We start from the raw sequence: 18,166 nt of genomic DNA, 5'->3' as shown, positions 1-18,166 counted from the left end.
GCTAACTGGAATGATGAATGATGGGCCGACATGTTAAGTGCGGCAAATAGTAAAGATGTTAATACATTTTATCACATTGTCAAACATGGCTCTTCCCATACAACAATGCTTCCAGAAATTTAGGTGGAGAATCCTTTTAAGTTTCCATACGCAAATAGTGCATCTTTGACCTGCGAGCCGTGTGTAGATGATTCTATTCCAACTAGCCCCTTGGTAGAATGTGGCAATTGCGACCCTGATTAATTCCTACATTTTTCTTTAATAGATATTGAGAGGGCTGTGACCAGTTCAAAAGAAGGGGAATGCTGCTGGCCTAGATATGATCTCTGTGGATCTCTTCCGATCAAATTTGGATACCTAGGTCCCATATATCAATGCAATCTTGAAAACCATTCTTGCAGTTGCTCCTATACCTCAATTCTGGAAAGGCGCTGAGATTGTTCCCATATATAAAAAGGGTTCCAGGTATATGCTGCAGAACTATCAACCCATTGGTCTGATAGACTCCACTTAAAATATTTTTGTGGACAGATCCTCAATAAACTCAATGGGTGGTTAGCCGACAAACAAGTGATAACTCATTTTCAAGCTGGCTTTCCAGATAATGTAGGCACTGTTGACCAAACCTTTCGATTTTTGGTAACTAAGTGGAAGACTTTGGACATCAGTGTTGGTAACTTGTTTGTCGCCTTTGTTGACCTATGTTCTGCTTTCCACCTGGTTCCAAGAGAGAAATGGTAGAGCGTTCTGAGGGAGTAGGGGATGGCCCATGACATGAACTTTCAGAAATTCTAATTAGACTGCATGAGGGCACTTATGCACATCAGATATGGCCCTAACCGGGAAATGACGAGGTGTATTCCTATAGAAAGGGGGTCCACCAGGGATGTGTCCTGGACCTACCCTGTTTTTATTATTTATTATTGGGTGTGTGGATTTCCTAACTCAGTGTCAGATGACTCCCCTGCATTTCAGGAATGAAGGTCCCAGCCTTGTTGTTTGTTGATGACACCCTCTTGAAGCCAAAGACCGCTAGGGGGGTTGTCAAAATTATTGCAGTGATTTTCTCTCTCTTTTGTGACCAGCTTGGCCTTGAGCTGAATACAGCCAAGCCAAGACCAAGTATAGGGTATTTAATCCAAATAAAAACGACAGGGGAGATTATCGTTGTGAGGTGTCACCCTTAAACGTGTAAAAGACTTTGATTATCTTGGTATTAGGATACCATACTCCAATTGATGGGAGGCGAAGATGCAAAGGGATGTTGCTACATTAAAACACAAATGCAAAAACAACAGTTGATGGACAGAATGCAGAGCAATGGCATACATTCACCCCAGTACAGAGATCTTGGCCTATATTCCATTGTTTTATTGCCACTCCAGTTTGAACCCCGTCATTTGCAAATCAATCTTGACCTTGTGCCCCATGGGAACAGTCCAGCCCGAACCACCAAGCCAGGTCTTCCCTAGACTGAAAACAAGCATTCTAGGACCAGTTTCGGTCTTTCAGCCCTCATCAGCCAGGATAGCTTGTTTCCAGTGGCATGGAGAGAACGGGACTCACGTCTGAGCATACCCGTCCCACTCGGGGGGACGAATGCAAAAACAACAGTTGATGGACAGAATGCAGAACAATGTCATACATCCACACCAGTTCAGAGATCTGGACCTAAATCCATCGTTTTTTTGCTCACTGTGCCACTCCAGTTTTAACCCAGCCATATGCAAATCAGTCTTGACCCTGTGCCCCATGGGAACAGTCCAGCCCGAACCGCCAAGCCAGGTTCTCCCTGGACAGGAAACAAGCATCCTAGGACCGGTTTCGGGCTTAGAGCCCTCGTCAGCCAGGATAGCTTGATTCCTGTGGCATGGAGAGAAAAGGACTCACGTCTGAGCATACCCGTCCCACTCGGGGTGACAAATGCAAAAACAACAGTTGATGGACAGAACGCAGAACAATCTCATACATTCACCCCAGTACAGAGATTGGGGCCTAAATCCATCGTTTTTTTGCTCACCATGCCACTCCTGTTTAAACCTAGCCATATGCAAATCAGTTTTGACCCTGTGCCCCACCAGGTCCTCCCTGGACTGAAAACAAGCATCCTAGGACCGGTTTCGGACTTTCAGGCCTCATCAGCCATGATAGCTTGATTCCAGTGGCATGGACTGCACGGGACTCACGTCTGAGCTTACCCGTACAACTCGGGGTGACAAATGCAAAAACAACAGTTGATGGACAAAATGCAGAACAATGTCATACATTCACCCCAGTACAGAGATCTGGGCCTAAATACATCGTTTTTTTGCTCACGATGCCACTCCAGTTTGAACCCAGCCATATGCAAATCAGTCTGGACCCTGGGCCCCATGGGAGCAGTCCAGCCCTAACCACCAAGCCAGGTCCTCAGTGGACTGGAAACAAGCATCCTAGGACCGGTTTTGGGCTTTCAGCCCTTATCAGCCAGGATATCTTGATTCCAGTGGCATGGAGAGCACATGACTCACGTACAAGCATACCCGTCCCACTTGGGGTGACAAATGCAAAAACAACAGTTGATGGACAGAATTCAGACCAATGTCATACATTCACTCCAGTACAGAGATCTGGGCCTCAATCCATCTTTTTTGCTCAACATGCCACTCCAGTTTGAACCCAGCCATATGCAAATCAGTCCTGACCCTGTGCCCCATGGGTACAGTCTAGCCCGAACCGACAAGCCAGGTCCTCCCTGGACTGGAAACAAGCATCCTAGGACCGGTTTTGGGCTTACAGCCCTCATCAGCCAGGATAGCTTGATTCCAGTGGCATGGAGAGCACGGGACTCACGTCTGAGCATACCCATCCCACTTGGGGTGACAAATGCAAAAACAACAGTTAATGGACAGAATGCAGAACAATGTCATACATTCACCCCAGTACAGAGATCTGGGCCTAAATCCATTGTTTTTTTGCTCACCATGAGACTGCAGTTTGAACCCAGCCATTTGCAAATCAGTATTGACCCTGTGCCCCATGGGAACAGTCTAGCCCGAACCGGCAGTTCGGGCTGGACTGTTCCCATGTGGCACAGGGTCAGACTGGTTTGCATATGGCCATGTCTGAACTGGGGTGGTGGAATGAGCTAAAGAATGAGGATGGATTAAACCCAGATCAGTTGACTGGGGGTGAGTGTTCGATTTGTTCAAAAGCTCCGTCCATCATCCCCTTTGGTATCGCTTTGTTCGCCCTTAGTTGGCAGGGTATGCCCAGACGTGGGTCCCTTGCTCTGCCACTGGATTCAAGATAGCCTGGCTGATGAGGGTTATGAACCCAAAACCGGTCCCAGGATGCTTGTTTCCCGTCCAGGGAAGACATGGCTTGGCAGTTCGGGCTGGACTGTTCCCATGATGCACAGGGTCAGACTTATTTGCATATGGCCATGTCTGAACTGGGGTGGTGTAGTGAGCTAAAGAATGATGATGGATTAAACCCAGATCAGTTGACTGGGGTGAGTATTTGATTTGTTCAAACGCTCCGTCCATCATTCCCCTTGGTATCGCTCTAAGTTGTCAGGGTATGCCCAGACATGGGTCCCTTGCTCACTCTGCCACTGGTTTCAAGATAGCCTGGTTGATGAGGGTTATGAACCCGAAACCGGTCCCAGGATGCTTGTTTCCATTCCACGGAAGACATGGCTTGGCAGTTCGGGCTGGACTGTTCCCATGAGGCACAGGGTCAGACTGATTTGCATATGGCTATGTATGAACTGGAGTAGTGGAGTGAGCTAAAGAATGATGATGGATTAAACCCAGATCAGTTGACTGGGGGAGTGTTTGAATTGTTCAAACGCTCAGTCCATCATCCCCTTTGGTATCTCGACATAAAAACACAAGGCCGGGGCCTTACTTGGATTTGTGAAAAAAAGCCCCACCCATTTAATAAAATATGTAGGGTACAGGTTCTAACTGCGGTGTTTTATGGTAGCAAATGATGTCCCCATTTAGACTTGACCAATCTGGGTTGTGAGGAAAACAAATCAGTGAGAACATTATTAACACTCCACCCAGAGTTGCCCCTTGCTACCTGTTTGTTTCGATCTTGGACTAAGACCTTTGGGCCTGGTGGCCAAGTTGCACCCATTAATTTACTGGGTTCATATATGCGCAGAAGCTGTACATGAAGGAAGGTCTAGAGCTTCTAGTAAGATTTCTTGGGTGGAAGTTTTCTTGAATTCTCCTGAACGTATTGGCTAGGCTCTTTAGAATTGTTAAAAGTGAGTTCTGAGGAAGGCACTGTGCTATACTTATGGCTCCTGGAGCTGCAGTCATGTTAACTTCCGTTTTTTAAAACTTTTAAAGTGCTTCCTTTTCATCAAAATGTTTTAGATACCATTTGTCATGCCTCTGCGAGATCTCTTCATTTAAAATGTTGCTACAGCATTCTTCCCCCCACAGCATTTTCAAGCACTTGACTAGCTAATGCCGGGAGTTCCACAGCATGCAGTGTCTGTTCCTATTACAAGGAGGAGGAGGAAAATTGTTTTTTCTTCTGCCCAGCATATTTAGCAGGTTGCTCTAAATGGATAATCAAAGCATGTCGCACGTTGGGTCTGCTTGATCGGACACCTGTGCTGTTTGCTTTTGAGAAAGAACAAGACCCACTTGCTGTGTGTGCTGTAGTGAAGTACTGACAGGGTATATGGTATAAGCGGACACGTTTCCTAACCCCTTCGGTGCTGATGACGAGCTTTTAGATGTCCCCTACTCCCCTGGGCCTGACGAGACCCCCTATCCTCTTCCGGGTCGAAACGCCGTTGACGCTCTATGGAAACGAACCATACAAACTCTATGAATGTATATTGTCGCTGAAACATTTTGTTATAATTATCACTCTAATGGTCGTTTTCCTTGAAAAATACATTCTGTAGAAACCTTGTTTAAATATCTCACTTGATGTCACTTAACTGTTGTTTTGTTTTTTGGTTCTCATAATACACTTGGGACACTTTGCACTGTTGAAAACATCATGTGTGTAATATATATGTAATTTATTTCAATTGAAAACAATACAAATTCAACTACATATGAACCTTGATGTCATAAACTTTGTCTCTCTCTATCGAATATCCCCTTTGAACCCTCAAATTGTTATTGGTATTATGTTTTGTACTAATTAATGACCGTACATACACTGCTCCACTGGAACCATTGTTTCCTATATAAGGTCATTAGTGATGGCACGCGGGTTATTACCTGCAAACCAATACCTTCACAGCTTTGCAGCAGTGTACTTTTGGTGAGTCCTTGCTTGTGGTTGAGTGTGATACACAGTGGCTAAATTTAACTTCTCTGAAACTGTTAGTCTTAAGGCAAAGACCGCTACTAGCTTATGCTTAGTCTGTTATTTAGCTGTCACCTTTTTTTGGAGAATAATTCTGCACACATTCCATGCTTCGACTGCAGCCTTTGACCTTCTTGGGGAGACTGCGTAATCGGATACCTTTTTCACTAACTTGGTGGTATTAGTCAAACAAATCCTGGCTATGTCATCATTGCATAAGTCGCCAATTTAGACGACCTAATTTTGTTTCCTACAGGCTAAGTCACTGTGCTGCACCATGTGCCGTGACATCATGAAGAGGCTATTTTGGGAATACTCAGCTGTTTTCAAAAAGCTTTAAGTGCAGTGTGTGTGATGTATTTTCAAATGAGTTTGTGTTTACATTTCCCCCGGCAGTACCATTGGAACGGCCGGAGGCACACGCATCCTGACTAATTGGTTCTGCCTAGAGGACAATGCTGGGGCACGGATGCTGGTCAGCGACAATTGTAGTTTCAGCATTCACGGAAATCTGGTGACACGCACACCTGTGATTACAATATTGTTTAAATCTATGTGTCTTCACAAATAATTTTGAGGGCTAACCACAATTCGGTGGCACGTACACCTGTTGACCTTGACTTATTCTAGGTGCGCGCTCCATTAGTGATATGCACCCACAGTTGAACACACAAAATACATGGTGTATTATCAGCATATATAGTTCTTAATCCGTTTTAAATGTGGTTACAAAGTTGTTGGTACCACTGCATGTATTGGAGTTCAGAGGGAGGAGGATGAAGGGGAAAATATATGTGGCAGTAAAGGGCCTCAACATTCTAGGATGGTTTCATCAGGTGATGTTTGGTGTGATCTTGAAGCCGGGTTTTAAATAACAAGTCCTTGCTGTTGAATGCATTGATGTTACTCTGGAATGGAACAGGATATTTCCTGCTGTTTTCAGTGATGATCTTGGTAGAATTTGAGGGTTCAAGCATAAAATCAGGATGAAGGAAGGGACGGTGCCAGTAAAGCACAAGTTAAGATGAGTTCCCTTCAGTGTCAGGGATGATCTTGAGCAAGAACTTAGAAGTATATGTGAGAGGGGAATTATCGGGCCCGCTGAATCTTGATTGTGGCTCGCTCCTTTAGTAGTGCTGCTCAAGCAGTGCGGACAATTGCATGTGAGTGTGGATCTAAGATCTTTTAATAACGTAAAATGGGTGGAATCGCATCCCTTGCCCAAGATTAATAATTTGTTTGCATGAACTGTGGGGGCAATGTGTTCTCCCAACTTAATCTGGCTTCTGCCTATCATCAAGTTGAACGCCATCCTGATTCGGGACACCTGACATCATTTATTTTATCTATTGGGAATTTCCAGTGTCGTGATATGCCATTTGGACTTGCCTCTGCGGCATCTGTCTTTCAGATGGTTATGCTCAACTTGCTTAAAGTAGGAGAGGGAGTCCTCTTGTTCCAGATGGCATTTCGGTGTTCACATGGGATGTTGTGGCACATAATGCTATGCTTCCAAGAGTATTAGAAATTTTCAAGAAACATGGAAATTGTTTTAAAGAGAAAGAAGTGCAAATTCCTAAGCAACGGAGTGGAGTATCTGGGACATATTGTCTCAAGGGATGGTATTAGATGCTGGCCTAGGTTCATTGAGTCTATCTTCGGTGCGCCGCCTAGTTCTGACAAGGTGGGCGTCAAGGATTTCCTTGGACTGTGCAAGTTTTATTCTCATTTCATCCCGGATTCTGCAACCAGGGTGAGGCCCACATTTGTTTGGAATAATGATTGTGCAGAGCTTTTGAGCAAATTTAATATTTGCTCAGTCAAAGTGAAGCTCTCAAGACTTTGATCCAACGTCGCGTGTTACATCACAGTGGATGCTAGTTAGGCAGGACTGGGGGCTACTCTCACATAGAGGAATGGTGATTGCGAACACACACTGGCTTTTGAATCAAGAGTGTTGCAGGAAGCTGACCTGCAATACTCTTTCATTGGCATACTCTTTCATTGACAAAGAGCTTCTTACCTGCTTATATTGCATAAAAGTCACCCCTAAAGTGGGCTCTAGGTAGCCCATAAGACAGGTGCATTGTATTTAAATGGTAGGACATGTACTTCTAAGTTTTGCATGTCCTGGTAGTGAAAAACTCCTAAATTTGTTTTCACTACTGTGAGGCCTACCTAACCCATAGGATTACATTGGGTTTCCTTATTACATTTATTAAATGATAACATTTGACTGGGGACAGATAAGCATTTCATGTTTGGTATCAATGAAATTGGAATAAAAAATCCTCTTTAAGGGTAAAGTCAGTTTTAAATTGCAGTTTAAAAAATAAAGAGTGTGGAACATTTGAAAGTGAAACGGCTGGCTATTTTTCATATTTTATTTACTACAGTGATGTTGGAATTGTTGAAATGCTCAAGTAAAAATGAAAGTCAAAATGTAACAATGAATGCTGGTGCATGGGTTGCAAATTATATGCATGCATACAGTATGATGCATGTGTAGAGATGTGCACACATGGTGGTCATCTAGGATTGGGAAAGGTAAGCATTTGAGGATAGCTACTGTGTGCACACATTTGCACATTCACTGAGATGCACACACTCATATGTTGTGATACACCAGTGACACCAATGCAAACAAACACTGGCAAAGCTAATAGGTATGCATTTATCTTTTAAAAGCTAGACCTGTTGGCTTTGCCAATGCTTGTATCTGTTTGCTGCCTGAGTAGCAGCTCTAGATGCAGTTAGTAGGAATTTTCACAGATTCATCCTAGAGACTAGCGTCCACATTAATCTTAGATCAGTTTTTTCCCACAGTAAAAGCTGGCAATATCCATTGGTGACTCATTTGCACGTGATTAGTGGTCAGCAGCTTAATTTCAATGTTAGTTGCTTTACAATAAGGATTAATGTGGAACCCTTTTGGTTATTTCCCTTGATATAGGCTGCCTTCAATCACAAGACCTTGGTGGCTTATTACCTGGTATGAATTAACATTATCAACTTTTGATTGGTTCAGGTCTGAAAGGATCCCCATCCTTCATGCATTTTTTTCTCACATTTCGTTGGAAGTGGTTGACTGCATGCACTTCCTGACATAGGTATTACAGGGGATCAACTGCCTCCTCTGGTGTCTTTGTTGGTCACTGGTGTATAATTTGATAGGTTACTTTAAAAGGAGACTCAAGGCACACGAGGGACAGGGGGACACTGTAGTTATCTTCCTTGTTTCTGAGCTTATTCCAGGAGATCTAGAAGCTACCTACAAACTGGGGTAGTTTGGTTCAGGCAGCACCGTCACTGTAAATGTGTGTTAATTTGCAAACTTAAAATGCTGCAGGAGTGCTTGTAATTACCCAAAAGTGCAATTTAAACTCAATCATACTTGAGCACATGCATCCATCATCAAGCACCTTTGATTTTTCAACCAAGATCCAACAGGAAATTCTGAGATTTCCCTTTTCCTTACTTGGAGGACTCTTCATCAGTCACTCATAGATTGTGATGCAATGGATGGGATTTGGAGTTCTTTCATACAAGATAAGGAGGAGAATAATGTATTTGTCTGTCGTTTCCAACAGCTGAAATTACAGTACTATTTTGTTGAGAAAACATCTATATGAATCACTATTGAATATGATGCCATCAATATATTTTCTGTGAGAAAGTGCAATTGTTTGATTGGAGATACAGAGATTTGTGTTCCTACATCCCATGAGCCACACTTAGGCATGAAGGGAATATCAAAACAACAACAGGTGGGGACAGAAGTTACATTCAGCAAAAAACAAACAAAAAAACACATGGGTGAAAAAGGTCTGTGCTGTTAAGAATTCAAACACGTTGATGTCAATAACAATTTTGTTTTTCAACCAATAGTAACACAGACCTATAGTGTAGAGCAAGTACAATAAGCTGAGGAGTTAAAGTGTCAAAACCTTTGGAATCTTAAAAATGAAAAAAAGAACCATCAACAGTCCCCATCACAATCCACACAAGCCACCTCGAATACAAATCCCCCAGGCATTTAAACCCCATGCCTTTCAGTCTGGAATACCGAATTTAAAAGTAGTGATAAAGAAAGCAAAATTATTGCATTACATTTGTCATATCTCAGATGCAACACACACATCCAACGAAATCTTCAAGACCATTACTGAATTTCCCTGACAGCACCTGCTGACACATAACACATAGGAGTGAAGTGTTCGTTTCTATGATGGACTACTTTATAGAAAAAGCAACTCTTCTAGAATCCTGCTTTATGCCAGAATTGGCCTGAAATTCTCCTATTTCTACTACAAATCCTCATTTCTATTTGCAACAATCCAAAACCCACATTGCAATACTTCAAAATGTTCTACTTAAATGACACCATTGACTTATTCAAGATACGTGGTATCATTGATTAGCCAACAGTGCCTTTGCTGCAAAACATTTTTATAATATTTAGAGATACCCAGCTGCATTCACGGCCAGTGCGATCATCAATTTCTCAATTTTCTCCAAGAAATTTCCTACAGACCTCAACCTTTTTCAATGTAAACTCATCCTAAAGAACCAAGGGCGTAGCACATTCAGCAAACTACAGGCCACTTAACAAATGGATCAAGTCCAATTTTTAACTCCTTATTGTAAAGCAGCCAGACCTTGCAGAATCGTCCTTGATCACTGTCTGGAAGAATACTGACAATTAATTAGAACATCTGTCATCCTTCTTGTAGATCTGACTGCTGTCTTTGACAAGGTGCATCACCAGATATTACTTCAGATAATAACATACACATTCAGGGTGCCTTCCTTGATAGGAAATTTCTTATCACAATAATAGAGCCAAGGTTTTTGGCTTTCCCCATTGTGTTCATACCCTTGCACCTCTCATGTAGACATCCTTTAAAGCTACCCCATACACCTCTACATTTTCGAAAATTTCTTGGCTTCCACCCACAACTCATCATCTTGACATTCTACAGCTACAAGGATGATACTCAGATCACTCTGAAGCTGGTAAAAACCCTGATCTGGACACATGCACCCTCAGCCTTCAGGCAGTAAACCTGCATGTTGAAGATTGATCAAAAGCTCAAATCCTTTAAGACTGAGATTCTCATCTGTACATTCTGGTTTACCTTTAACCCAACTGCCATATGGCTCCTGGACCTTGGGCTAGAACCACATCTTTTGACCATTGAAGTTGTGAGTGATCATGCACTCCACTCTCTGCCATCTCCAAAAGGTTAAACAAAAGTGGCCATAGGTGCATTCAACATGTACAGAACACTATAATGCATGTGTCCTCACCCGTGCTTCTCTTACAGAGTGCAAGTTAAAACTTCCCTAGTGCTGCCCCTCTTTGACTGTGCCAGTGGGCTCTAATTTTGGGCCCTTCAGTACCTTCTCTGCAGACTATAGCAAATCATCAAGGGACAGCATCACTTGCACTGGCTTTAAGTTGCAAGATGTAAAAATAAGGCTCTTAGTTTTGCTCAGTCCTGTACTCGGGACTCATCTCCCTTCATTCTAAACTCTGGATCCACCACCAGCAGAAAAGAGATATAATCTGTTAATTATAGATGACTCACTGCTGTTTCTAATTACATTGATTTATTCTTTTCATTGTGCCAGTCATTAAGGCATGAGCGGAGACCCACCTTGAGACTGGCAATACACTGCTTCCAATTAAATAGATTGAAAGGTTGATTTAAAGCTGAGCCTTCCAATGGGAGGAAACAAGGGATTGATGGCCCCTTAACTTCTCGAATAGCAAAGAGAGAAAGAAATACCCAAATCTTGAACAATTAATATTGCCAATGTAAGAGTGCGGAAGAGGCTCCAGTACTGGGCCACGGAGCAGTAGGAATCAGTGTAGAGTATAGTTCGATAACAAATTAGATATTACCCTGTCCACTTCTAACATCCCCTGGTCACTTTAATGTTATAGAATGGGTCATAGATTCTTGTGTGGTCCCTTCTATAATATTGACAGTTGCGACGTGTTCGCAAGGGGAGTGCCTTTATTTGCAAAAGGTTGTGGTCCCTTGCAAATGAGGGAAACCTTTGCCTTGAAACCTACACAGCAATGCAGGTCCAGATGCAAAGGACCTGCTTTTGGAAGGCACAGTGGCATAGAGGTGGTGTGTAGTTAGTGTGTCCCATGAAAGCACCGGTATGTAGGAGTGTGTGGGGGTCAGAGACCTCCAGGCATCCCTCTCTTAAAAAGGAGTCTGATCTGCCTCTCATGAAAGCCAGAGCTGCAGTTTCAAACTGTGGCCATGTATTTCACTAATGAGATCTCCTCACCGCCGGCATGCACTGCCCAGGTTTGTGCCGGGGTCACCTAATTAAGTGTGTCCTTGTTATGTAATTCATGCCCTTGACAATTGATTGTCAAAAGTATATAATATGAGGGTAGCTTGGGAGGTGGCACCTTAGGCCATACTTTCAAAAAATTCATTGACCAAATTAATTTTAGAGTAGTAACTAACCAGAAGCTGACTTCTGTTTGTGAACATGGTATGTCAATACCTGGCCAAACCACCTATATTCCACAGAATGTATTGCCTGCCTACTTTCTCAAACCTGATTCCCATTCCATTAGATTTAGAAATGTTACCTTTTTAACATGTTTCACAACATATTTGCCAAGATCTCAACACTAGTTTGATTGCATATTAATAATTCTTCTGTATTGTTGATTAATTTGTTCATGCACGTCTTCCGTTACTACAAATTCACCAGAATTGCTCTGATTGCTCAGTGCAAGGTAATAGGATCTTGTGTAGCATTTGAATCTAATTCAAAGGAAGAGCAGCTAGATGAGATGACAGGATATCTATGTCTGTGGAATATCAGTATTGTAAGGGCTGCTGCTGATCTAACAAAACACCCCTTTGTAAGTTAGATCATTCTTATGATTCTGCAGCAGGCGACAGCTATTTGAAATGACGGCCCAAATGCAGTATTATTTACTGTCACAGGTGACGCTACAGGTGATGCTAAGCAGGGCAAAAGGCGATCAACTTTCAAGAGCAAAGTATATTTTGTCCCAGATTCATCAAGAAGTCATGCATGGCAGCAAATAAAGTGGTTGGGCTGCTTTGCGTGAAAGGGTGAGATAAGAATAGCACCATATCTACGAAGATGTGCCCTTGCACACTTTAGCCAACCATGCGTCAAAGCACACACCTAAGCGCCATGGTGCAATGGGACCTTTCTTGTCTGAAGCATGGGTTTAATACTGGAAAGAGTCCATTCCACTACAACACTATGTTTTAAGTCATTTCCCACTCTGTATGTGTGCTGCACATTGCATCACTTATGCAAATTGGGAAAAAATGAGGAGAAATTAAAAGTTTCTTCTTGTTGCGCCTGCCTATAGAACTCTATGTACAAGGAGGATCCTATATTTTGGGCCGCACAACTAGATCTGCTTTTCTCCACCGTACTACAGCGGAACTGCATTCCCCCGCCCCCCCCCCCCCCCCCCCATGGCATTTATTGATATTTGCTCCTATCTTGAAGGGGGGGGTGATAAAAGGACCGCTCGATAGCTTTAATTTACAATGAAGGTAAATACTTTGCTGGCTTGCTGTTAGATGACTACAGTTATGGGCGGAGACAAGCAGAAATTTCCACCAAACTAAACTGGGTTTATGAAGAGCACCGAGACATCCATGAACCTTATAGTACTCCCCTTCTGTTTAATCAGTACTCATCCATGCAGACCATTTGGTTCTTATCAGCAAAACCAGGGTCGGCTTGCAACACCTTTTGGATGCTATATCTGCTTTTTCAATCAGGAACAGACTGTTGACGAACAAGAAGAAAATAAAGATTCTTGTGGCCCGAGGTGCCAGAACACAAAAACCAGCATGGTTTCTGGAGCAGGAAAAACTGGGGGCAACCAATCGCATCAAGTACCTAGGAGTCCACTTCAATGATAACAGCAGATATAGGAACCAGATGAATGAAATAAAGAAGAAAGGCATGGCACAATTGTTCGCCCTTAGATCTGTATACTCAAAACTGAAAGGACCTACGCTCACGCCTATCCTCCAGGTGGCCCAGGCAAAGAGTCTTCTGACCATAGCCTATGGGAGTGAGGCTCTTTAAGGGCGGGACAGTGCGACTCTTGACAGAACGCTTGTGAAGAGCTACAAAACAATCTTTCAGCTTCCCTCTCACACATCACCAGCTCAAATAAGATTAGAATTTGGCAGAGGCACGCAAAACCTGGCACAGAAAGCAGCCTTTGTGATAAGCTGTCACAAGATCAGGGCGGCAAAAGAAGGGACTCTGGGCCACCACCTATGGACTGAACTAGAACCAAAGCTAAGGTTGGCAGGTAAGTGCTACCTGTCCCAAGCTCTGAGCATGCTTGGCTTAACAACCACTCGGGACCTAACTATCACCGATCAAGAATTCAAAAGGGTGGCAAAAATCATCACAAAACCGCTTTCCTTAATAGCGGACAAGGCCCGCCTTTCTCTCTGTAAACATGTTTAGATGACGTTTCACACCTTCGAACTGAAACCACAGTCCTATCTAAATGAACTTTACGACTGATCAAAGGCACAGTTCATGAAACTAAGGATTGGGTAAACCCGATCCTAACTTATTATCTAGTCTGGAAAAGGGGTGCTGACCAGGCAATGTATTGGTTCTGCAAGCAACAAAAAGAGGATATGATACATGTAATGTGCTTATGGCCCACCTTTCTGGCAGAGCTGTTACAAAAAGGGTGGGTTGCCAGGGGGATAAGATCTTGCAGGGAAGCAGTGCTGGCCTGTCTCGACCCATCCAATATTATTCTAAACTGTGCTTTGGTGAAGTTTTCTTGATCCTTTTTCAAAGAAGGTTGAGGCCTTGGATCATGCAACTGAAGGACAGGGAGGTGTAATGCGCCTGGTACTGGGCCCTTGAATGCACCTTTGTCTTAATGCACTTTTTCCGAATGCACTATTCACTGAACGGTTTTTGATAGGTGCCGGCTGACACCATTTGGCCAGGGCGCTTAGATGTCTAGCAGAGCACAAACCCCAGCAGCAGTGATAAAGGGTACGCTTTCAAATTATCTTAGTCACAGCACTTTACTCAAACCTGCTATTAATGTTTACAGTATTAGGTTATTTTTAAACATTACAGCCAAATTACCTGCATTTTAATATTTATTCCACCTGCTCCCTCACTAAGGTGCTAATTGTCCAGCTTTTACACATGTATTTTACAATGTATTACATTTTTAAATTAGGTAATTTTGGATACAATGTCATTTAATGAATTTAAAACATATTGCAAAGGTTTTTTTTACTAATTAAGCAATAAAGTTTACTTAATTGTAAGAAGTCATGCAAGGCAGCAATTACAGTGGTTTCGCTGCATTGTGTGAAAGGGAGAGATAGGAATAGCACCATATCTAGTAAGATGTGCCCTTGCACACTTTAGCCAACCATGCATCAAAGCACACACCTATGCGCCATGGTGCATTGGGCCCTTTCTTGTCTGAAGCATGGGTTTAATACTGGAAGGAGTCTTTTCCAGTACAAAACCTATGTTTTAAGTCTTTTCTCACTCTGTATATGTGCTGCACAAAGCATCTCTCATGAAAAGTGGGAAAAATTAGGGGAACTTAAAACATTTCTTCACGTTGTGCTGGCCTATAGAACATGTGTGATTTCTATGTAAATAAATGTATACAGTTCTTTGCAGATAGGCATTTGCATAAAATTCTATGAGTGGGTCGGTGTATGGGAAAACTCATGAACCATGCATGGAATCCCCCTTTGCTGTGAGGTAACGCGAAGCAGTGCATTGTGCAAGTTTGCAATACTTTGGGTTACCATCCAAACTCAAATCACAATATTCGTTGAATAATAAATCCCACCTGAACACTTTGCATTCAGTTTTCATTAAAAAGGTAACACTAACCCGATGTGAAGCATTTGTAAATCTGGGATGAAGGTTGATGTAAGCACCATGTAAAAAGCTTACAGTCGTAGAACGACAATCCCTCAAATATTTATATATGCAAAGGGGAAGTACCTGGGTAGTATCAGCGCAAACACCCATTGATGTTCATGCAAAGGGTGATCTATTCAAATAGTGTCTAGTGTGACCTTGCTGGAAGATCACCTCAAATAGTGTCTAGTGTGACCTTGCTAGAAGATCACTTCAAATAGTGTCTAGTGTGACCTTGCCTGAAGATGAATTCAAATAGTGTATAGTGTGACCTTGCCAGAAGATCACTTCAAATAGTGTCTAGTGTGACCTTGCTAGAAGATCACTTCAAATAGTGTCTAGTGTGACCTTGCCTGAAGATCAATTCAAATAGTGTCTAGTGTGGCCTTGCTAGAAGATCAATTCAAATAGTGTCTGGTGTGACCTTGCCTGAAGATCAATTCAAATAGTGTCTAGTGTGACCTTGCCTGAAGATGAATTCAAATAGTGTATAGTGTGACCTTGCCAGAAGATCACTTCAAATAGTGTCTAGTGTGACCTTGCTAGAAGATCACTTCAAATAGTGTCTAGTGTGACCTTGCCTGAAGATGAATTCAAATAGTGTATAGTGTGACCTTGCCAGAAGATCACTTCAAATAGTGTCTAGTGTGACCTTGCTAGAAGATCACTTCAAATAGTGTCTAGTGTGACCTTGCCTGAAGATGAATTCAAATAGTGTATAGTGTGACCTTGCCAGAAGATCACTTCAAATAGTGTCTAGTGTGACCTTGCTAGAAGATCACTTCAAATAGTGTCTAGTGTGACCTTGCCTGAAGATCAATTCAAATAGTGTCTAGTGTGGCCTTGCTAGAAGATCAATTCAAATAGTGTCTGGTGTGACCTTGCCTGAAGATCAATTCAAATAGTGTCTAGTGTGACCTTGCTAGAAGATCAATTCAAATAGTGTCTGGTGTGACCTTGCCTGAAGATCGATTCAAATAGTGTCTAATGCGACCTTGCCTGAAGATCAATTCAAATAGTGTCTAGTGTGACCTTGAGAATGCAATTTCAGGGTTGTAAGGGTGTAAATAGGACACCCTTTTGCACCCCTGAAATTGACATGTGCACATATGGCCCACATGACCCACATGGCACTTTGAAAAATGCCCAAAAGTGCATTTTCCAAAGAAATCGCAAAATACCACCAACCTGAAGTTGGTGGTATTTTGCAAATCTTTAAGCCAAAAGTCACACAACTTGGGTGCTTCCTAACTTGCATTTAAGCACATTTTGCAATTCCTTTTTTTGCATGTGGGTTTTTGTGTGCTACATATCACACTGCCCTAATTGCGATCGCAAAGGCTGAAATTCTGCGAATTTTAGCATTTGCGAGCACAATTAGGCTTCCTACATATGGCCCTCGGTGTCTAATTCACAAAGGTAAACTGAGACCTGATGTCTAACTTTAGACCTGAATTCTAGACTTGAACTTAAGGTCTAAGTTTATCTTTTATGAATTGGGCCCTTAGACTTCAGGTCTAAATTTTGAGTTCAGGTCTAAGGAGCTGATTACAATGGCAGACAGTCTTCAGTCCGTCCACCATCGTATCAGGGATTGGGACCGCCTGCCTACAAGGCGACAGTACCACAGGGGTATTTACAATGCAACCGTTACCACGGCGGTCGCAATACCTATATTGTATTGTAAATTGCAATGTAAAAACGCGACATGTAACATATCCCTGCACTACTTGGCAGGCACCATGCTGTGCCTGCCACATGGTGCCGGGATGTGTAGGGGGCACGTCCCCAGTTCCCATATCCGTGTGCCCTTTCATGGCGGGTTAGCAGCCATGTGAAAGGCAGGCGCAAAGCTACATCATAATCCCTACGGCGGTGCATGTCAGGCAACGCCACAGTTGTAGGGATATTATTCCTGTCTGACGGACTCCTTGAGCTCATCTGAACCGTGGCAGTCAGTCTTACCTACTGCCAAAGACACGCCCACCATTGTAATGTGGTGGGCGTAAAACCTGCTTACGATGGTGGTGAAACTGCCACAGACTGTAGCGGTTTCACCAACATCGTACTCGGGTCACCATTCTGCCTTTGTGAATTGGGCCCTTGGTCGCATCTAATGTCATCCTTTTGACTGATACATGAGAAATTGCCAAGACCACAACTTGTCTGACCTCATTTTAGAATGTATTTTATTCAAATGGAAAACCAGTCTATAAAAGTTTTTAATGAATGCACTTACTTTTATAATCCAGTTACACTCAATATTTGGTGGATAGTAACTTGGGTAGTAAGGCGAGCTCAGAGAACCATTCCAAGATGTGAGACGTCCTCCACAGGCTGTAAACATATAAAAATATACAATTATTTGTTAAAATTCTAATGATACTATGTGAGTTATTAATAATCATTTGCATAGGTTATATTGTGCACCAGAAGCAATTTTTAGAGACTTGGTACAGATATTATTTAATCAAATGACTACTGTTTTAGGTGTTTGGTAATAAACTTTGTGGCAAATTTACAACTAATTCACTCAATGCAGCAGTGATGTGTGAAAGAGAAAAAACATGAAAGGGTCATATCGTCTAAGATATGCAGTGGGGGCTCACTCATCTAAGAGCGCTGGGACGGGGCGGGGTGGGGATGGGGTGGGAGTTGACATACGACGGGCTTAGTAATAGTAAATTAATAAATACATAAAACCACCTACTTTGCACCGGGCACCTTGCCGCCGCAGCAATGTGGCGAACGCAAAGTAAGTGTTTTTATTTATTTGCTATTACTTATCCCGTCATCGATTGACCCTCCATCTTGCCCTGCTCCACCTCCCCACCGCTCTTACCTGTGCGAGCTGCTGCTGAAGATATGGCCCTGT

At 42.7% G+C, this 18,166-nt stretch overlaps 1 pseudogene across 1 annotated transcript in view; it reads right to left on the bottom strand.

The window, feature by feature from the left end:
• Positions 1-18,166, bottom strand: part of LOC147697001 (suppressor of tumorigenicity 14 protein homolog) — a 381,221-nt pseudogene that overhangs the window by 174,937 nt on the left and 188,118 nt on the right. Inside the window, exon 9 of the transcript XR_015299131.1 lies at positions 17,531-17,628. The product of XR_015299131.1 is annotated as a suppressor of tumorigenicity 14 protein homolog (transcript). The remainder of the gene's footprint in view (positions 1-17,530; positions 17,629-18,166) is intronic.

This window comes from Lissotriton vulgaris, chromosome 8 (genome assembly GCF_964263255.1).
Source record: "Lissotriton vulgaris chromosome 8, aLisVul1.2, whole genome shotgun sequence".
NCBI classification, from domain to species: Eukaryota; Metazoa; Chordata; class Amphibia; order Caudata; family Salamandridae; genus Lissotriton; species Lissotriton vulgaris.
The sequence above is the reverse complement of the archived record's forward strand: the minus strand, read 5'-3'. Positions and strand labels throughout refer to the sequence as shown.